We start from the raw sequence: 22,824 nt of genomic DNA, 5'->3' as shown, positions 1-22,824 counted from the left end.
ATGCTAATAATAATAATTAGTAGTAATAATAATGGTAATAATAATACTAGTAATAATGATAATAATAATAATAATAAAAATAATAATAATAATAATAATAATAATAATAATGATAATAAATTAATAATAATGATAATAACAATGGTAATAATAAATTAATAATAATAATAATAATGATAATAATTAATAATGATAATAATAGTAGTGGTGACGGCAGTAAAGATAATGATGGGATAAATGAAATGTCGGTATAAATAAAGGCTAATAATTATAGTAAAACATAAACATATATATTTTTTATTTTCCAAAATATTAGAAGCGTAAATAGGTATTTCGGAGGAAAGGCGGGACAAAATTGGGTGTCAACAAACATAACTGACTTGTCTAGTCTATGAAACCTCTAACATAAGTCTGAACATAGAAAACATACTCGCTGGGACAAGGCCCCCAGCATACCTTAGGTGCATAACTAATTATAAAACAAAAGTTGACTAAACCCCGAATGAGATGGGGCTCACCAATAAGCTGATATGAATGATGTCCTACTGAGCAGATGTGTAGTCCTGTATATCAGTACCTGCATCGTGAAATGCAGGCCTCCGGGCAATAGAAAGGGGACGTCAGTACTTTGAATGTACTGGTATGTAAAGCAACTTGAATGAAATAACATGGGACATGAAATAACATCATAAGAACTGAAACTGAAAACTGGACATGAACATGAGTACATACATATATATAACATGGTAAAAATATCATAAGTAGGGAGAGCAATAACTTATAACTGATCCATGGTCTGGTGCTTGCGTCCCGCCAGCAGAACACTCAGTCCTTGCCAAGGAACATGAGATTTAATAAAATATGAAAGAATCCAGTCATTATAAGAGATCGTTCGAGACATGGGTGGACCGATCCTCATCCTACGGTGGCTACGTAGTTTCAGGCTATCTGAAGCCCTCCTCGGTAATTAAACCAACTCCCAAAAACATGAACATAATATAGTTGGCTAAGAAGCCCATGATTTTCGTGAATTAACTTGTGCTTGTCTTGTAATCATGATTTCACGAAATAACTTGTAAAATAACTGGCACTTGCTACCCATGGTTTTCATGAATATAACTTGCTTGTACATGGATATGATAAATTATTGCTTGCTTGCATGTAAAACATGTATAGTATTTTCTTGAAATAACATAATATATCATAAACTAGCATGCATGAACCCATGGAATGAGATATATGGATTTTTCATAGATTACGAACAGATTCTTAATAATCATAAAGAAATATTAAGAACTCAATGATGGAATTATAACAATTCATACATAATATAATCATAGACATGGACCTAGGGTTATCATGAACATGGTATAGAAACCCTAGTTTTCGTAAAGAATCATATTTTATGGATTATGAGGCGTGGGGAAGAACAATGATGTTCCCACACGTAGATAGTAACTCCACATACCTTAATCGCTCCAAAACTTGAAGAAAAGTCTGAATCTTTGAAGAAGAATTCCAAAGTCTTGAATTCTTGAACCTTGCGATGGTTTTTTTTGAAAAGCCCTAGTTTAGGAACAATGATTTCTTGCTTAGATTGTTAGAGTATATATTAGAATTGAGTTGGAAAGGTTTACTCAAGTTAGAAAGAGATTAGGGACTTGAATTCAACCTAGAATCATGATAAAACTTACCTTGTAGGGTTCTTGAGGCTTGGGACTTGTTCTTCCTGACTTTAGGGTAATTTTTCGTGACTAGGGGTGTTAGGGAAATAAACCCCAAGCTTAAATATAACTTAAAACGCGAAATCCCGACTTTTTGACCCGAACTCGACCTGTTACGCGATGGGTCCGCAATGCAGGTCCATCGCGCGACATTCTGCAGATCGATTACTTAGATTTTCACGATCGGCCTGCAATGCGGGGCCATCGCACGTGCCCCCACGCGCCTGAAAAAGCGATGTGTATCGGTTCTGTACAGTGTTCTGTAAAATGGACATAACTTCTTGTACACATCTCTGTTTGGGATCCAAAATATACCATTGGAAAGCTATTTCGAAGGGCTACAACTTTTATGTTTTAAGTTTTCTCAAATTCCCAATGGATTTTCACGAAATTTGACTGGAAGGCAGACGTATCGAAAACTTAGTTGATTCTATAGAATTTTAAGTGTCTTACTATTAGCCATATTGAGACGATCATATCTCCTTTCTCCGATATCTGATTGGCTTGGTCCTTATATCGTTAGAAAGATATTTCTACATACTACAACTTTCATTAAGGGTACTTTTCCAAATTCCCAACTAATCAAGGATTTATGGCTGCCCGAAGTAGACCTATCAACCATTTTCGCAAAACGTTCAAACCTAAAAAATTTCCACTAAAACTTTAATGATATGAGTCTAAATTTAGTTCTAAGATACGGGGTGTTACAATATGATACATTGGAAACAAAAACGGTGACTCTTGGCTTGAGAAAGGGACACGCGAATGAACTTGGGTATGTAATAATTCTCTTTTTAAATGCCATTCTAAAGTATAACCACATCTTCCGTTTTCTAATAAGTAGCTGGTCCAAAAACCAATATGAATGTGCGGGAAGCAAGAAATTTTTCCAAAATTGGGTGGATGAAAGAGGCATTCAAACTATTAGTAAGTCGCCTCACATTACAAAGCAAACGAACCAAAGAGGAACTTTTTCCAGGAATCCAGTGTAGCTCCAACGCTCGAGCTCAAATACTTTCTCCCAACCACCAAGTTCTACTGAAAAAGCGTAGTCTCCACTGATATCTACTGTCAAATGTTACATGGTCAAAGTAGTTTGTGAATGGGAATTAAGTACTAAATATGGTCAATCCAGCACACAGATTAAGTAGTTCGGAGTGTGTTTAGAGCAATTCCAATTTTAACGATGTTCTAGAATGTTGTTTTCAGTAAGTCTTTCTTCAGATTCAGTATGATATATAGAGTCACTTATTGATGAAAATGTTATCTCGTAACGATGTTCGGAGATGTAACGACCTCACGTCACTCCGACAGATTTAAGATGTACCCTTATCATATTCTTGCATTGCATTTCATTTATATATATATATATATATATATACACAGACCTATGACCTCTCAGGCATTGTATATGCGTATATTATGTATTATATACGGAAGGCCATTGTAGCAAATTTGACTTCATGGAAGGGCAAATCCGTAATCACCAATGGTAATAATGGAACTCCAGAAAAATCTGCATTTCTTCTCAAGAGCTACAAAAAGCATCTTGTTCCACGTATCAGGGTTAATGGAGTACTGCACTCCGTGTAAACTTATTTATGCTCTTTTCTTATGGGATCAAATTTTGTTCGATTTGTTTAAGCAAATAATTATCATAAATATTAAGGCAAACATTTTACTTTTGTTTATAATTAATTTTTACTCGCACATTGGGTTGTACAAAACTGTAATAGAATAATAACAAAATGTGTTAATATTTATAAGGTTTTTATATTTATCCACACACTTTGAAAAGAAATTTCAAATTGACATTTCCATATATCTAATTTAAGAATAAGATTTTTTAAACTTCAAAATAATTTAAGTAACTACCATCATCTTTTTTTTCAGCGACACTCATTTTACCAAGCTAGATTTGAGCTATATGCGTCACCTTGAAGCTCTTACAAGCGTCATTGGTATGATGAAAAGTTTGTTGGAACTAGATGTGTCTCGTTGCTTAAAACTTGAAAGCTTGCCAGAAGAGATAGGGGATTTAGAAAACTTGGAGCGGCTTGATGCTAGACTTACTCGAATTTCACGGCCTTCGCCTTCCATCGCCTGGTTGAACAAGATTCAATTCTTGAGCTTTGCAAAACCAAAATCACGAGTAGGCCTCGAAGATGGAGGGTACTTTGTGTTCCCTCAAGTGAATGAAGGGTTACACTCATTGGAACGACTGGATCTCAGTTACTGTAATCTAAAAGATGGAGAACTTCCAGAAGACATTGGATCCTTATCCTCTTTGAAAAAGTTGTATCTCACTGGAAATAATTCTGAGCATTTGCCTCGAAGCATAGCCCAACTTGGTGCTCTTCAGTTGTTGGACTTATCAAATTGCAAGAGGCTCATAGATTTCCCTCAAGTGAATAAATTACGCTCATTGGAAGATTTGGATCTCAGTTACTGCAATCTAAGAGGTGGAGGACTTCCGGATGACATTGGATCCTTATCCTCTTTGAAAAATTTGAATCTCAGGGGAAATAGTTTTGAGCATTTGCCTCGAAGCATAGCCCAACTTGGTGCTCTTCGATCCTTGAACTTATCACATTGCAAGAGGCTTAAAGAGTTTCCAGAAATTCCACAACAATTAGATACAATATATGTAGATTGGAGCAATGATTGGATCTGTAATTCGTTGTTTTAAAATATCTCATCATTGTAGCATGACATCTCTGCTTCAGAGTCCTTGTCACTAAGAGTGTTTACCAGTGAGGAGAATTTACCATTTGAGATCCCAAGTTGGTTCCACCATTGGGGAATTGATAGAAGTGTATCAGTAAATTTGCCTAAAAATTGATATGTACCTGATAACTTCTTGGGATTTGATGTATGTTACTCCGGCAGATTAATTGAACCACAGTTCAATTATTTCTCTTATGTGATGATGGAGTGTCATCAATGACCCAGAAACTAACCTTGTCCAACCATTCAGAATGTTATTTCAATAGGATTCATTTTTTCTTGGTACCTTTTGCTGGCTTATGGGATATGTCTAAGGCAAATGGAAAAACACCAAATGACTATGGGCGCATTGCGTTATGACTATGGGCACATTATGTTATCTTTCTCTGGAGCATGGAAGGAATTTGGATTTTGTTTGTTGTATAAAGACAAACCTTAGCGTAAGGCCTTGTTACAAAAGAGGGAAAATAATGATGAACCAACAGAACATTGCATTGGGAGAAGTAGTGAACACCGTGACTCCATGACTAATGAAGCAGTAGCTCCTCTTGTAGAAGGTCACATTTCTAAAACGGTTTTTGAGAATCTGCAGTAAGAAGTAGAGTGGCCAGTCTCTCGGAAACTCTACATCTCTTTCCTGCAAAACCAGGATTGTCGCTTAAAAATAGGTACATACCAAAAGATTATCACATTTCCATGACTTGTTTCTTTTCTAGATGGTAGTGAAATTGTGCTCTCTCTCTCTCTCTCTCTCTCTCTTAAATGTAATTCTCTCCTTCTATTAGCTACAAAGTTTGCTTCTAAAACCAATAATTTTCCCCTATTTGCAGGTGCTCGTGAATGAGTGATGTGCATATCAACCATGAGTTCTGCCAATTGATTCTCCATCTTATCTCCCCTTGTGTTGCTTGTGTTGAGCCATGCATAACCATGGTGAGTTAAATTAAGGCTATGAACAAGTTTAATTTTCCAATACTCAAATCAGTTCCTGAAATTTTTCTATCTTAATTGAATTCTTACCTTAAAATACTCACAAATCAAGAATTTGTACATGAAATTAATAAAGTGTAAAATGAAGAGATAATACTACAAATTGGCGGAAAATACGATGCAATAGTAAACACTATTTAAGTTATGGATGCTAGAAATTAGTCTGCCATTTTGAAAAGATTTCAGAAGTGCTCTTAACACTAATAGAGTCACAGAAAAATGAAAATCCATGGTATTCCACAGGTTTTTCCTATCAAAGTGAATAATGTAACAACTTAGATTTGATGCCCTGAAAAGTAATGGATAACCATGCTCAAATTTCCTTATGGCCGATAGAACTGCATTACCCACACGAGCATCTTTGTTTTACAATTTAATTTGTCTCTAAAATAGTTTGATAAAATTAATTATTTTGTTTCTTTAATTAGTTTACTCACGTTTTCCGTGAGAATGGAGGACTAATATTTCTCCTCAGTAATTAATTATCATATTCGTTTTGAAATATCATGTTTTCTTTTTAAGCAGATGCATACTTCGGTTGCTATTTCCTTTGTTCAAATAGGTTAATCGGAGTCTTTAATAAGGATATGTATATAAAATTCATTTGGCTTTGTTGTGATATTTGAGCATCCATCACCTATAGTTGCCAAAATATAGCATAGTTCTCAACTTAATCTTATCCGAAAGAACCTACTCTCGAGTGTGATTTTCACTTGCAAAATAATTTTAGTCTGGGAAAAACTAGAAGTCTTCTTACACATTATGTAACTTTAAAAACTTAATGTGGGACGACTCAGTTTAACACTTCTGCATCCGAACATTTTCTTATCGAAAAGTAACAATTATGTTCTAACTTTAGCAATACATTTTTAATCCTTCTGTCCTGAGTTGAACCTCCATATTTAACTTGGTATATGTAGGAAAATGGTAGTAAAACAACATTTTATAAGATAAACAACAGTTGGAAAGAAAAGTAGTGAATGTATATTTTTTTTATTTACTAAAGTGGCAGCTTCTGGAGTATTCTTTGACATCTTACGGCTTGCATTATAACTTGGTGGTCCATCGTAATTCATTTACTGCAACCCGGTATTCTTCTTTTTTGAGTACCACATTTTAAATTTTGACTTTGTTGTATGATTTTCATGTGGAGATGTATCACAGATACAAGATTTCACTGAGTTATCGTTGGTAGATGAAGATGCCTTTGAATTTCTTATTATTATGTCGCAGAAAAGGCAAAGGGTTTTTATTTTCAAAGGCATCCACTGATCCATGGGTTTAAAACTTCTTAGTTTATCATTTTGATGCTCTCTGATTGTTATATTAGAGGAAATCTCTGTTTTAGATATAACTACCTCTCTTGTTATGACAGGGAGGTTGGGAAAATGATGAAACAATCAAAGATACAGCACAACATGAGACTGTGGAGTAGGAGGGAATATTAAGGTTCGTTCTCCCTTATAATATGTTTCAGTTCTTTTTGTACTTCACCCTCCGTTCATTTTATATATATGACATGTTTCACTAAAGGCGGAGTCTAAGACAAAGGACTTTTTGCACTTATCAAAAGACATTTCTATGTATATAAGAGTATGTCATTAAGGGTAAAATGGGAAGTTTGAAGTTAAAAGAGTTTGCAGAATAAAAAAGTGTCTTTCTTTTTTTGAACAGACTAAAGGAGAGAACGTCGTATAAAATGGAACAGTGGGAGTACTTTTAAAAGAAAAAGGTGAAAAAATGAGCAGCACCGTCTTGTGTGTTAACTTGTCTATTACATGAGATGAATGACTGCATACTAGCTGTGGTAGATGTTGACACCTAATTTTGGCTCGACGTGCTTAAAATTATCGTTTGGGGGGGCCCTGATTCGTTAAAAAGCACGAAATACATTTTTTACAAATTTTTACATTTTTTCAACAATTTATTGATGATTATCCTTATTTTAGGAATTTTCTCAATTTATTGTCATTTTTTCAAGAATCATTATTTTGCACATGTACAGCGTGATACTACAATTTTTTGTGCAATTAATAATTGTTTCTTAATTTTATAGCAATACATTTTCATATCATAGACATTAATGTTTATATTTTATACTTGCGTTATTATTTATACATGTATTAATTAACTATATTTTAGTACAGTCTGACAGTGCAGAGAAAATCGGAGTAATTAATTTTTAAACGCGGAGTAAAATCCGATCAAGTCAAGGTTTCATCACTTTTTTTTTAAAAGGGATTAAAATAAGCATTGAGGGGACAAAGGGGTGCATTCTTTTATTTTTTAGACAAAAGAGGGTGTTCATTGATATTATAAGAAAGGGTGGGGTTAAATTTTATTTTTTCATCCTTTGTCTTCATTCTATACATCTACACAACACTTACACATACATACACAAGCACAACACAGATTTTTTCTCTCTCTCTCAAAACATTTTTTCTCTCCCCTCTCTCTTCTAAAAAACAAAACCCTAAACATTTCCCTCTCCTCACACCTCTCTTTCCAGCCGCCGCCGCTCTCTACGAGCTCCGGCGAACTCCGTCACACCCCTCTTCACCCCACTGCCCCACTTCGTTTCCCTCTCACTCCTCCCTCTCCATAAAAACCTAAACATTTTTATTTCCTCTACTTCGCACAACAGCCGCCGCCGCCAGCCCCTCCACGCCGGAGCTCGGAGCTCCGGCGAACAGAAAAAACACCACGAAACCACCAGCCCGCACACCACGTTGCTGCTATCTTCCTCTCCTCTCTAACGATTTTTTTTGTTTTGTTTTGTTTTTGTGTGTATCTTATGTATTTTTTTTTCTTCTTTTCGCTTCACAAATATCACTCGGAGTTAAAATATATGTAAAGTTTCAATCTTGGTGAAAAAAAAAAAATCAGAAAGTTTGAATCTTTACTGGAAAAAAAAAAAAGAATGAGAAAGATTGAATTTTTACTGGAGGTTTGATTTCTTATTGATTGTTGAGTGTGGCTAGTATTGCAAAGAAATTTGAATAGAGGTGCTAGAATTTTTACATCCACATGAAGTTCCTTTTTTAGGGTAATGTTGTAGTTGCTGTTTTACGGATGGATGGTTTACTGAAGTTTGGTGTCTTATTGATTACTGAGTGGTAGTATTTCAAAGAATTTGAATAGAGGTGCTAGAGTTTTGACATAAAAAGGAAGTCCTTTTAGGGTAATATTGTAAAATCGCTGGTTTTTGAATGGATAGTTAATGAAGAAGTTGGAGTTATCTATTCCAAGATGAGTTCTTGGTGGCAAAGAAATTGATGTTTTGATGGAAAAAGGGGTTTATTCATAAATAATTTTGTGGCTTTTGTGAAGTGTTACTGCAAATAACTTAAGGTTTGGTGTACTAGAACATGGCTTCTGAAATTGGAAAGTCAAAGAAAGCACTCATTTGTTGCGATAAGGTTAATAGCAAGTCGACTCATGACTATTTGTTATGGCCGATGAAGAAATTTCCGTCGATTTCTAAGGCCTTCCATGTACAAAGACGGATTTTTATTTTAAGTTTATTTATTATTTTTTAATTCATCCGATAATTATTTATTTTCTTACTAACATTTTTTATTAAGTCTCATGCAGGTATCTGAAGTTATTTTTTGGAAGATGGCACTCAAAGAAGTTCAAATAGCTTCTTAAATTCTTTGTTTATATATATATATATATATATATTTTTTTTTATTTTTTTTTTTTTACATTCTTAAATTATGCAAGCATAAAATATAGTGAAACTTTACTTTTTAGGGTGTAGGCTAGTGGTATTTATTTATGATCTGCTTAGGTGATTTAAATTTTATGTGTTTTAGATAAATTAATATTAGACAGTTATTATTTTTGTAGTTAATATTCTGATAGTTATCATGTTTCGCTAGAGTTTTAATTCAATAGCTTAGCACACTTAAGTGAATAAATAGGGTGATTTGCCTCAATATTTAGGCTTTAGAATGTACTCTCATAATTAATTGATTAGGCGTACATACTTAACTAGTTAAATTAGTTAACTCACTTCGAGTGCAAAATAATTTCATGTCCATTTTCTTTTTATACCTTTGTCACATACCCAAGTTTCTAAGTTGCACATAACCTTTTTTAAAAAAAAGTAATTATTATATCACATATGTAAAAAATACATATTGCACGATTATTTATGTGAATAGTCATATTAGTTATTCTTTAGTCTAAATTCTACTAATTTTTGTAAGTAATAATCAAGCCTTTTTACACATCCCTCGAATAGTTAAATTGGTCCAGCCGGGAACCACATTTGTGGATTCTGAAGGATGCCTAACACATTCCCTTCGGAATAATTTGAACCCTTACCTAGAATCTCACTTATTTTCGTAGACCATGTTAAGCTGCATATATTAATAATTTATAGGTACCCTAGTATACCTTAAATGCTAGGTGGCGACTCTGTACATAATTAATTATTTCAGATCCATAAGTTGTGCTTTGTTTAGCCTTGGTAAAAAATAAGGTGCAACAACATGGCGACTCTGCTGGGGACACTTAGGTTCTAACCATATGGACTCAATTTGTTATTCGAGGTATGTTGTCTTTATTTGAATTTTTCTTTATTTTACTTGCCTGTATTTATTCATCATGTATATCCTTCCCCTTGTTCCCTTATTTGTTTACGTACACATCTGCTTTTAATTTCATACACTGTATTATTGCCTTTTGTTTTACTAGCAAGTTTTATTTACCATACTCATTTTTTTACTTTATTGTAAATTATGCATCTTGCTTTTACTGTTTCTCTTTGATTGCTATCTTTTGGTGGTTTTATATTAATATTCATATGTGTTATCGGTTTATATAAAATGGCATGTCGTTCATATTTCCTCCACTTCTGAAAAACTCACACTATCACACGTACACGCGAGGTGTGTTTTGCGCACCCGCGAATTTTTTCGTAGAATCCAAATTTTAGGAGAGTTGGCGTATGCGCGGGGTGCCCGAGTAACGGGGACCGCGTAGCCTTCTCACTCGAGTAGTCCGGTCGGGAGCCTTGTGTCATAGGAAAATCAACTCTTAGAATTCCTAGGTTACTGTACATCTCATTTTGCAGTTATTTTTAGCTAGGTTGAATTTTATCTTTTATTTCGAACATTTTTTCATTTTTTCACATACTCTCTATTTGTTACATGTTTTGTTTTTAAATAAATATTGTGTTATTTGCTTTGCACTGCCTTAGCACTTTATCTAATTATTTTTAGTTGACTCGTGTTGAACCCTGCATTTTGTAAAAAAAAAAAAAAAAAAAAAAAATCAATCATGCATTTTATACCCTATTTGCAAGAACTACGCACACCTGATTCTCTTCTTTGATGAGATACGTAGGCAGCCCTTTTGGGTTCGGTATTCATTATTCATTATTCATTATTCGTTATTCAAAAATTCAAAAAAAAAATCCTTTATTTTGAAAAATCACAAAAATATTTTATTTCTTTCTATCATATTGGCAAGAACTACGCACACCTGATTCTCTTCTTTGATGAGATACGTAGGCAGCCCTTTTGGGTTCGGTATTCATTATTCAAAAAATCACAAAAAAAAATCATTATTCAAAAAATCACAAAAAAAAAAACTTTATTTTTGAAAAATCACAAAAATATTTTATTTCTTTCTTTCTATCTTATCTGAACGAACTACGCGCACCTGATTCTCATCAAAGATGAGATACGTAGGCAACCCTTTTCGGGTTCGGTACCCCTTATTCAAAAAATACAAAAAAATATTTTTTAGATTCATATCTTTAACTTGGTTAGTACCAACACAGTTAGGAATGTGCATAGGAAAGAAACAAGTAACAATCAATATGATGGGGAGGACTGACTTCGTGTTAACTATAGATTCATTTGGTACCTCTCATTCACACTTTAAGTGACACTTGAAAAATTCTCTTGCATGCTTGTAAGACAAGAACAAAACCAACCTCATTGTTTCATGTGCATTGTGTGGTGAGCTTTAGATAGCGTTTAATTGCATTGCATTGTGATCTAGAACTTGGCCTGAATGTCTGTTGAGGCGAAATTATGAGTAACACTCAGCATAGAAAAGGATCGTAGGCCTTCTTTGACCCGTTTGAGCCTTTCTAGCCTACCAAATGACGTTATCCCTAGCATTCCCCCTTTGAGCCTAAAGCCTTTTCTTTGACAACCACATCATAAGCCTATACCATTTCTGAGTGCTTACATGCACTATCTCTCTCTTGGCCCAACCTCCCTGAGCGCACTAAAAACGTGCAACCGCGGATAGAGATCTGAGCTGAAGCTTCCAAAAAAAAGGGGATTCGACCGTCCCAGAAAAAAACAAAGGCTAAGAACGACCTCCAAAGCAAGAAGGAGCCCACACAAAAAAAAACAAAAAACAAAAAACTCAGTCATTCGGGATCTCGGACATACAACCCGTTATTTCTTTTTATTTTCACACTCAGGCATACAACCCGGAATTAGTATCAAGACCTCGGGCATACAACCCAGGTCAATTCTCTTAATACCCACAGAGTCTCGGGCATGCAACCCTAAACTTAAAAAAAAAAAAAAAACGAAAAAAGGGCTTTAACTTGCAAAAGAGGTCGCACAAGTACAAAAGAAAGGGACAATAAAACAAAGTGTCAGAGCACACAAATACTGAACACAGACATAGTGCAACGCTTAGGGAAGGATTAGTCACTCCTTACCCAAATAATATACTACCATTTTCCCAAGCCTACATTACAACACCATAACAAGCCCTACGTGATTCTATGCTAAGGTTTCTCTCATTAGTGGATACTTACATGACGGCCAAGCTTATGCTATTACAATTGCAAGCATTGAACATCTTTCTGAGTTTGAGTGTACTTCTCTAGATGTCCCAAAGTTCAAAAATACTAAATATGTGTGAAAAGTGACTTTCTTTCTGGTGAGGGCACTTGAAACATGAGACTAGGTATAGTTCATAATCCTTGTTTGAAGCAAAATGAACCAATCTTGTTGATCCTTAGGTATGTCTGAGGTACCACTTGAAGCTGTAGAAATTTCAAATAAGTCGATCTTGGTTTGTTGGACGATAAATAATGGCGAATTCTTATACACAATACTAATTGTTCGTATCAATTGAAGTTGAGGCATGTTATATAAATCATTGTTATTAAAAAAAAAATCATTTTTTGCTAGATTTTGCTCTCATGATTTTGCTATTTTTCTTAATTTTGTTTTTATCGTTGCACAGTAAATATAGTTCAATGTTGTTGTGTTGTTACTAACTCTACGAGGTATCGACATCTGGTCTTACTATGAAAGATCCTCGTTTTTTTTTTCGCTGAAGCATGAAATTGGGAGAACATTTTTGAGTAGCTTAAAAAAAAAAAAAAAAAAAAACCCGCAAGTGCACATCGCATTTCGTGGGAAGTATGCAAATCTTTGTTTGTTTTCTAAACTGGGACAAAATTTTTGAGGGGGCCCTCAAAAATTCCACCAATGGCGTATTTCGAGAGAAAAGGCACGGGCTCGGCCAGCCCCACAGTAGGACGCTGCATTGGCTCGTCCAGCCCCACAATAGGACACCGAGGGCGTCATAGTCTAAAGGCATCATTCTCATCGCCTAAATGCACCATTCCATGGCCCAAGGACCTTACCTTCTGCACTTCATTCGCGTCGAAGCAAAGGCGTTACCCTCCACACCTGCATTGCTTTATTGTTTTCAAATGCCCCTCCGTATGCTCGCAGCCGCATTGCACTGCACCTGCATTGCTTTATTTATTTTTCAAATGCCCCTGCGTATGCTTGCGGCCACATTCCACTGCATCTGCATAAGGCTGAGCACCGCCTTCATATGTTACATGGGCCATGCACCGCCCTTTTGTAATTTCTGCATAAGGCTGAGCACCGCCTTTCATATATTACATGGGCCATGCACCGCCCTTTGTAATTTCTGCATAAGGCTGAGCACCGCCTTTCATGTTGTATGGGTTGCGCACCGCCCATTTAAATTTCTGCATAAGGTTGCTCACCGCCTTTCATATGTTACATGGGCCATGCACCACCCTTTGTAATTTCTGCATAAGGCTGAGCACCGCCTTTCATATGATGCATGGGCTGCGCACCGCCCTTTGCATCGCTTTCATATATTACATGGGCCATGCACCGCCCTTTGTAATTTCTGCATAAGGCTGAGCACCGCCTTTCATGTTGTATGGGCTGCGCACCGCCCATTTAAATTTCTGCATAAGGTTGCTCACCGCCTTTCATATGTTACATGGGTCATGCACCGCCCTTTGTAATTTCTGCATAAGGCTGAGCACCGTCTTTCATACGATGCATGGGCTGCGCACCGCCCTTTGCATCGCTTTCATATATTACATGGGCCATGCACCGCCCTTTGTAATTTCTGCATAAGGCTGAGCACCGCCTTTCATATGATGCACGGGCTGCGCACCGCCCTTCGCATCGCTTTCATATGTTAAATGGGCCATGCACCGCCCTTTGTAATTTCTGCATAAGGCTGAGCACCGCCTTTCATATGATGCACGGGCTGCGCACCGCCCTTCTCATCGCTTTCATATGTTACATGGGCCATGCACCGCCCTTTTGTAATTTCTGCATAAGGATGAGCACCGCCTTTCATATATTACATGGGCCATGCACCGCCATTTGTAATTTCTGCATAAGGCTGAGCACCGCCTTTCATGTTGTATGGGCTGCGCACCGCCCATTTAAATTTCTGCATAAGGTTGCTCACCGCCTTTCATATGTTACATGGGCCATGCACCGCCCTTTGTAATTTCTGCATAAGGCTGAGCACCGTCTTTCATGTGATGCATGGGCTGCGCACCGCCCTTTGCATCGCTTTCATATATTACATGGGCCATGCACCGCCCTTTGTAATTTCTGCATAAGGTTGAGCACCGCCTTTCATGTTGTATTATGGGCTGCGCACCGCCCATTTAAATTTCTGCATAAGGTTGCTCACCGCCTTTCATATGTTACATGGGCCATGCACCGCCCTTTGTAATTTCTGCATAAGGCTGAGCACCGTCTTTCATATGAGGCATGGGCTGCGCACCGCCCTTTGCATCGTTTTCATATATTACATGGGCCATGAACCGCCCTTTGTAATTTCTGCATAAGGCTGAGCACCGCCTTTCATATGATGCACGGGCTGCGCACCGCCCTTCGCATCGCTTTCATATGTTACATAGGCCATGCACCGCCCTTTGTAATTTCTGCATAAGGCTGAGCACCGCCTTTCATATGATGCACGGGCTGCGCACCGCCCTTCGCATCGCTTTCATATGTTACATGGGCCATGCACCGCCCTTTGTAATTTCTGCATAAGGCTGAGCACCGCCTTTCATATGATGCACGGGCTACGCACCGCCCTTCGCATCGCTTTCATATGTTACATGGGCCATGCACCGCCCTTTGTAATCTCTGCATAAGGCTGAGCACCGCCTTTCATACGATGCACGGGCTGCGCACCGCCCTTCGCATCGCCTTCATATGTTACATGTGCCATGCACCGCCCTTTGTAATTTCTGCATAAGGCTGAGCACCGCCTTTCATATGATGCACGGGCTGCGCACCGCCCTTCGCATCGCTTTCATAAGTTACATGGGCCATGCACCGCCCTTTGTAATTTCTGCATAAGGCTGAGCACCGCCTTTCATATGATGCATGGGCTGCGCACCGCCCTTTGCATCGCTTTCATATGTTACATGGGCCATGCACCGCCCTTTGTAATTTCTGCATAAGGGTGAGCACCGCCTTTCATGTTGCATGGGCTGCGCACCGCCCTTTTGTAATTTCTGCATAATGCTGAGCACCGCCTTTCATATGTTGCCTGGGCCATGCACCGCCCTTTGTAATTTTTGCATGGGTTGCGCACCGCCCTTTTGTAATTTCTGCATAAGGCTGAGCACCGCCTTTCATATGTTGCACGGGCCGCGCACCGCCCTTTGAAAATTTCTGCATAAGACATCGCACCGCATCTGCCTTGTTTTATTATTGTTTTCTTAATGCCCCTGCGTATGCTCGCAGCCGCATTGCACCGCACCTGTATTTCTTTATTGTTTTCAAATGCCCCTGCATATGCTCGCAGCCGCATTGTACTGCACCTGCATTGTTTTATTGTTTTCAATTGCCTCTGCGTATGCTCGCAGACGCATTGCACCGTATCTGCAATTGTTTGTTTTAAATGCCCTGCGTATGCTCGCAGACGCACTGCACATACATTGCATCATTGCTTTGCGAATGCTCGCAAACACTGCACATGCATTGCATTATCACTTTCAGATACCCTTCAAACGCATTGCATCATGCCGGCTTAAAAAAGGGCGTTACATAACACGATCGTTCTTCATCCTACACTTGCTAGGACCATTCTAACAACACTGGGGCAAAATTTTGATTGGACGTTCAAAATTTGCCACAACATCCATTAGTTATCACCTTTCGAACTACATTGACCTGATTCTCGTGATTGACGAGATATGTAGGAAGCTCTATGCAGAGTTCGGTCACATCGGGACGAGAATCATTCTTTCCCCAGCTAGTATACAATCCTTCCCTTTTTATCATTTTTTCTTTTTATCGCAACCTTGCCGACGGACTGAGAGTATTGTCAAAGCTCTACCAACGTCTGGCCTCTTTCTCCGTACATATCCTTTTAGCAATTCTTTGTCAAGCCAAAATAGGCTAAATGTCAACGTCTTCGTCCGAAAACTCTTTCATCGTCTCCGGTCGAAGAGGGACAAGTTGTTGACACCTAATTTTGGCTCGACGTGCTTAAAATTAACGTTTGGGGGGGGCCCTGATTCGTTAAAAAGCACGAAATACATTTTTTACAAATTTTTACATTTTTTCAACAATTTATTGATGATTATCCTTATTTTAGGAATTTTCTCAATTTATTGTCATTTTTTCAAGAATCATTATTTTGCACATGTACAGCGTGATACTACAATTTTTTGTGCAATTAATAATTGTTTCTTAATTTTATAGCAATACATTTTCATATCATAGACATTAATGTTTATATTTTACACTTGCGTTATTATTTATACATGAATTAATTAACTATATTTTAGTACAGTCTGACAGTGCAGAGAAAATCGGAGTAATTAATTTTTAAACACGGAGTAAAATCCGATCAAGTCAAGGTTTCATCACTTTTTTTTTAAAAGGGATTAAAATAAGCATTGAGGGGACAAAGGGGTGCATTCTTTTATTTTTTGGACAAAAGAGGGTGTTCATTGATATTATAAGAAAGGGTGGGGTTAAATTTTATTTTTTCATCCTTTGTCTTCATTCTATACATCTACACAACACTTACACATACAGACACAAGCACAACACAGATTTTTTCTCTCTCTCTCAAAACATTTTTTCTCTCCCCTCTCTCTTCTGAAAAACAAAACCCTAAACATTTCCCTCTCCTCACACCTCTCTTTCCAGCCGCCGCCGCTCTCTACGAGCTCCGGCGAACTCCGTCACACCCCTCTTCACCCCACTGCCCCACTTCGTTTCCCTCTCACTCCTCCCTCTCCATAAAAACCTAAACATTTTTATTTCCTCTACTTCGCACAACAGCCGCCGCCGCCAGCCCCTCCACGCCGGAGCTCCGAGCTCCGGCGAACAGAAAACCCACCACGAAACCACCAGCCCGCACACCACGTTGCTGCTATCTTCCTCTCCTCTCTAACGATTTTTTTTGTTTTGTTTTGTTTTTGTGTGTATCTTATGTATTTTTTATCTTCTTTTCGCTTCACAAATATCACTCGGAGTTAAAATATATGTAAAGTTTCAATCTTGGTGAAAAAAAAAAAAAATCAGAAAGTTTGAATCTTTACTGGGAAAAAAAAAGAATGAGAAAGATTGAATTTTTACTGGAGGTTTGATTTCTTATTGATTGTTGAGTGTGGCTAGTATTGCAAAGAAATTTGAATAGAGGTGCTCGAATTTTTACATCCACATGAAGTTCCTTTTTTAGGGTAATGTTGTAGTTGCTGTTTTACGGATGGATGGTTTACTGAAGTTTGGTGTCTTATTGATTACTGAGTGGTAGTATTTCAAAGAATTTGAATAGAGGTGCTAGAGTTTTGACATAAAAAGGAAGTCCTTTTAGGGTAATATTGTAAAATCGCTGGTTTTTGAATGGATAGTTAATGAAGAAGTTGGAGTTATCTATTCCAAGATGAGTTCTTGGTGGCAAAGAAATTGATGTTTTGATGGAAAAAGGGGTTTATTCACAAATAATTTTGTGGCTTTTGTGAAGTGTTACTGCAAATAACTTAAGGTTTGGTGTACTAGAACATGGCTTCTGAAATTGAAAAGTCAAAGAAAGCACTCATTTGTTGCGATAAGGTTAATAGCAAGTCGACTCATGACTATTTGTTATGGCCGATGAAGAAATTTTCGTCGATTTCCAAGGCCTTCCATGTACAAAGACGAATTTTTATTTTAAGTTTATTTATTATTTTTTAATTCATCCGATAATTATTTATTTTCTTACTAACATAAAATATAGTGAAACTTTACTTTTTAGGGTGTAGGCTAGTGGTATTTATTTATGATCTGCTTAGGTGATTTAAATTTTATGTGTTTTAGATAAATTAATATTAGACAGTTATTATTTTTGTAGTTAATATTCTGATAGTTATCATGTTTCGCTAGAGTTTTAATTCAATAGCTTAGCACACTTAAGTGAATAAATAGGGTGATTTGCCTCAATATTTAGGCTTTAGAATGTACTCTCATAATTAATTGATTAGGCGTACATACTTAACTAGTTAAATTAGTTAACTCACTTCGAGTGCAAAATAATTTCATGTCCATTTTCTTTTTATACTTTTGTCACATACCCAAGTTTCTAAGTTGCACATAACCTTTTTAAAAAAAAAGTAATTATTATATCACATATGTAAAAAATACATATTGCACGATTATTTATGTGAATAGTCATATTAGTTATTCTTTAGTCTAAATTCTACTAATTTTTGTAAGTAATAATCAAGCCTTTTTACACATCCCTCGAATAGTTAAATTGGTCCAGCCGGGAACCACATTTGTGGATTCTGAAGGATGCCTAACACCTTCCCTTCGGAATAATTTGAACCCTTACCTAGAATCTCACTTATTTTCGTAGACCATGTTAAGCTGCATATATTAATAATTTATAGGTACCCTAGTATACCTTAAATGCTAGGTGGCGACTCTGTACATAATTAATTATTTCAAATCCATAAGTTGTGCTTTGTTTAGCCTTGGTAAAAAATAAGGTGCAACGGTAGAGATAATGGCTCATGACAGATTTATTTCTTGCAAGATATTGAGTGCTAGCTTTTTATGCCCTTTGCTCAAGTCCGAATGCACTAATTCATAATTAGATGTTGTGATTGTTTCGGATTAGGAATATGTGATTTATCTTTCTCTCTGTTGTTTTATTGACATTGATAAAGTAATACCATCTAGATCTTTATTCTGGTTTTGGATCACTTTTGCATAGCAAACTGGGGACATGGTAATTTGAGAACAAAACCAGTTACGCTGCCTATAAAGGGAACAACTAGACTATTGGCTTGAAAAAGGGACTCGTTAAAGAACTTGGGTATGCAATAATTTATTTATTTTTAATTTCGTTTTGAAATATTATCACATCTTCCATTTGCTGACGAGTAGCTTGTCCAAAAAATAAAATTGCAGATGAATGGCAAGATAACTTTGCCAAAATAGGTGGATGAAAGAAGCCTTGGAAATGTTAGTAAGTCGCCTCACAATTTGCGACTTGCATCATTTGATGGTAACTCCGTCTATATTCATTTACTCTGCAAGCCACTATTTTGCTTTTTTAGTAACAAGTTTGTTGTATATTGATTCATGTGGAAAGATGTATTTTCTGTTAAGGGTGTAGCTGAATCACTAACAATATCTGTTCCTTTGATCATGTATTTCATTTTGATGCTCTCCCTGATTGTTATATTTGAGAAATCTCTGTTTGAAATACAAATATCTCTCTTGTTATGACAGGGAGATGGGGAAAAGATGAAACAATTGAAGATGCAGCATAGTGTGAGACAGTGAAGGAAGCTGGAGTACGAGGCGATGTTAAGGTTTGTTCTCCCTTATGATATCTTTCAGTTCTTTTTTATGCTTTAAACTTTAGGGAAAAGGTGAAAAATAAGAAATAAAGTCTGTGTTATCTAGTTATCTATTGCATGAGATAAATGACAATATACTAGCTGTGGTAGAGTTGAGGGCTTATCATCTGTCAAATTTCTTGCAAAAACAGTCAGTGCTTGATAGTTAAGCGAAAAAGTTACTTAGCAACTCTTCTCTCTCTAGACTGTTTGCACTAATTGATGATTAAATGTGATGTTGTGATTGCTCCTTTTGGATTGGGAATACGCGATTGTTTAAATCTTATAGTCTACTGTCTTGTTGACATTGAATTGATAAAGTAATAACATCTATATTTGGATTACTTGTAAGTGATTCTAACAAGTTTTACTCTGGTTTTGGATTACCTTTGCAGTGCAAGTGGGAGAGGAAGATGGTACATTGAGAACAAAACCGGTGACATTGCCTGTAAATGGCACATGTTTCCTTTCTTAGTAACAGAGCAGCTGGACTCTTGGCCTGAGAAAGAGATTTGTGAGATTATTGTAAGTGGTTCTGACGATTTTCACTCTTTTTGGTTTTGGATCACTTTTGCAGTGTAAAATAGGAAGATGGCTTTTTTAGAACAAACCCGGTGACACTGCCTATGAAGGGCAAATGTTTCCTCTGTTTGCAACAGAACAACTAGACTATTGGCCTGAGAAAGGAATTCGCGAAAGAACCTGGGTATGGAATAATTCATTCTTTCTAAATTTCATTTTGATATATATTCACACTTCCGTTTGCTGACAAGTAGCTTGTCCAAAAACCAATTACAAATGAATGTAAGCGAAGCAAGAAAATTTTGCCCAAATTGGGCTGCAGAGCTATTCGTAATTTGACTCACATCACAAAGCAAACAGACCAAAGAAAAACTATTTCCAGGAACAGAATGTAGCTCCAGTGTTCGAGCAGCTATTCTTGCTTTAGGATATAGAGCTCCAATACTTTTTCTGCCACTAGCAAGTTCTACTGATAAAGTGTAGAGTTTATTGAACCAATCCACTGTCAAATCTACATGTGGTTGAAATAGTGGATAGGAACTAATTACTAAAACTGGTGAATCTAGCAGGTGGTTTAAGTAGTCCAGAGCAACTCCAGTGTTAAGGGAACAACAAAAAAAAAAGTACTAGAAGTGTAATTTTTGTTATCTCAGAATTGGAGTTGTGTGAATAATAGAGAATTAGAATCAGAGTTATCATAGGAGACAAACATGTACATAGCTATTAGAAACATTGATGCTGGAAAATAACTGCATCGAAATATTGAACCTAGATTGCTAGCATTATTTAGTTCTTCATATTGCTGGCAAAGCTAGAAGGTTACAGTCATTTATCATAGCATTCAAAAGGTCAAAGAGGTTTTAATTTTGCTGGAATGTTACGCACTCATATGATAAAGGAGTTGCATAGGTTTTTTTTTAATACCAAGTTTACTCTGCAAACCATGATTTTGCATTTTTAAGGATCAAGTTCACTCTGCAAGACATTGTTTTGCATTTTTTAGTACCAAGTTCACTCTGCAAGACATTATTTTGCATTTTTTAGTACCAAGTTTTAGATTTTTGTTATAAATATCCAACTAGTGGATATCCATTAATTTGAAAATATCTCAAAATATTCCAAAATATCTCCATTGTATGTTGCTCCTATAAATAGGATGCACAGATGCAATGTTGAAAGAGCAGAAGTAATATAATCTGATATCTCTCTACATATTTCTTCTGTGTATTTACTTCATAGTTATTATTTTATAACACGTTATCAGCACGAGACTCTGTTATCTCGAGCAAATACTTCAAAACCTCGAAGGTATTGATTTCTTCGTTTTCCTTTACTAATGGCAAATCTTACTAAATGTGAATTTGTAGCCTTAGATATATCGGGTAATAGCTATATGTCTTGGAATTTTGATGCCGAGATTCACCTTAATGTGATGGGTCTGGAAGACACCATCAAAGATAAAAATGAGGCATCAAACCAAAACCGTGCTAAGGCAATGATATTCCTCCACCGTCATCTTGATGAGAATTTGAAAATGAAATATCTCACGGTTAAAGATCCTCTTACGCTGTGGAATGATCTGAAAGATAGATATGATCACCTAAAGATGGTCATACTTCCACAAGCACGTTTTGATTGGCTCCATTTAAGGTTCCAAGACTTTAAATCTGTTAAGGCATATAATTCTGCAATGTTTAAAATTATTTCTCAATTGAAATTATGTGGTGAAAATATTACTGAAAATGATATGCTAGAGAAAACATTCTCCATTTTTCCTGCCTCGAGTATGCTCCTGCAGCAGCAATACCGAGAGATAAAATTCAAGAAATATGCTGATCTAATCTCACATCTTCTAGTGGCTGAATAACATAATGAATTACTGATGAAAAATCATGAAAGCCGACCCACTGGTACTGCCCCATTCCCTGAAGTGAATGAGGCAAGTTTTCGCCATTCTAGGCGTGGAAGAGGTCGTGGCCCAAGTCGTCGTCATGGTCGTGGTCGAGGAAGAAATTTTAATCATGATTCTCGTTTTGCATCATATAATACCCTTCACCACCAGCAGTGTAAAAGGAAGGATGAAAAGCATGAAGCTGTGCAAAAGAAAAATTCAGAAAATAAATGCTTCCGATGTGGGGGAAAAGGGCATTGGTCACGTACCTGTCGTACGCCAAAGCACCTAGTTGATTTGTATCAAGCCTCCCTCAAAAGGGCAGAAAATGATGCCGAAGCAAATTTTATTTCTGAAGATAATGTTGAGCCTATGCATTTAGATGTCGCAGATTTCTTTGAAATCCCTGAAGGAAAAATAGATCATCTGATGATGGATCTATATTAACTTAGATATTTCATACATGTCGTTTGTATTAGCTAATGTGGTTATGTTTCCATATATAAGTAATAAAGTGTGTGTAATACTTTGTCTAATCAAAATATCTACTTTGATGTTTACTTTGCCTATTCTTTCGTTTTGAAGAATATATGGAAAATCCTCAAATATTATTTGGATCAATGACTAATCATGAAGATATTTGTGTGATTGATAGTGGAACAACGCATGCTATATTCTAAGATGATAAATACTTTTCTCACTTGCGTAGAAAAAGGGGAAATATTAATACAATTTCTGGCAATTCGAAATTAATTGAAGGCTCCGGAAGAGCTATTGTATTTCTACCTAAGGGGACAAAACTTGTTATAGAAGATGCATTATTCTCTTCTAGATCC

At 36.5% G+C, this 22,824-nt stretch overlaps 1 long non-coding RNA gene across 3 annotated transcripts; it reads left to right on the top strand.

The window, feature by feature from the left end:
• The first annotated feature begins 7,856 nt into the window (after positions 1-7,856).
• Positions 7,857-22,535, top strand: LOC132615563 (uncharacterized). Of its 3 annotated transcripts, none has more exons than XR_009572746.1 (5): positions 7,857-10,000; positions 18,945-19,046; positions 19,142-19,238; positions 19,466-19,548; positions 19,971-22,534. It is a non-coding gene; the product is annotated as an uncharacterized LOC132615563 (long non-coding RNA). The 3 variants fall into 3 exon arrangements; XR_009572745.1 differs by having other exon boundaries at positions 7,857-8,530; positions 17,332-19,046; positions 19,971-22,532; XR_009572744.1 differs by lacking the exon at positions 7,857-10,000 and having other exon boundaries at positions 15,341-19,046; positions 19,971-22,535.
• Positions 22,536-22,824: the final 289 nt, after the last annotated feature.

Source organism: Lycium barbarum, chromosome 10 (genome assembly GCF_019175385.1).
Source record: "Lycium barbarum isolate Lr01 chromosome 10, ASM1917538v2, whole genome shotgun sequence".
NCBI lineage: Eukaryota > Viridiplantae > Streptophyta > Magnoliopsida > Solanales > Solanaceae > Lycium > Lycium barbarum.
The sequence above is the reverse complement of the archived record's forward strand: the minus strand, read 5'-3'. Positions and strand labels throughout refer to the sequence as shown.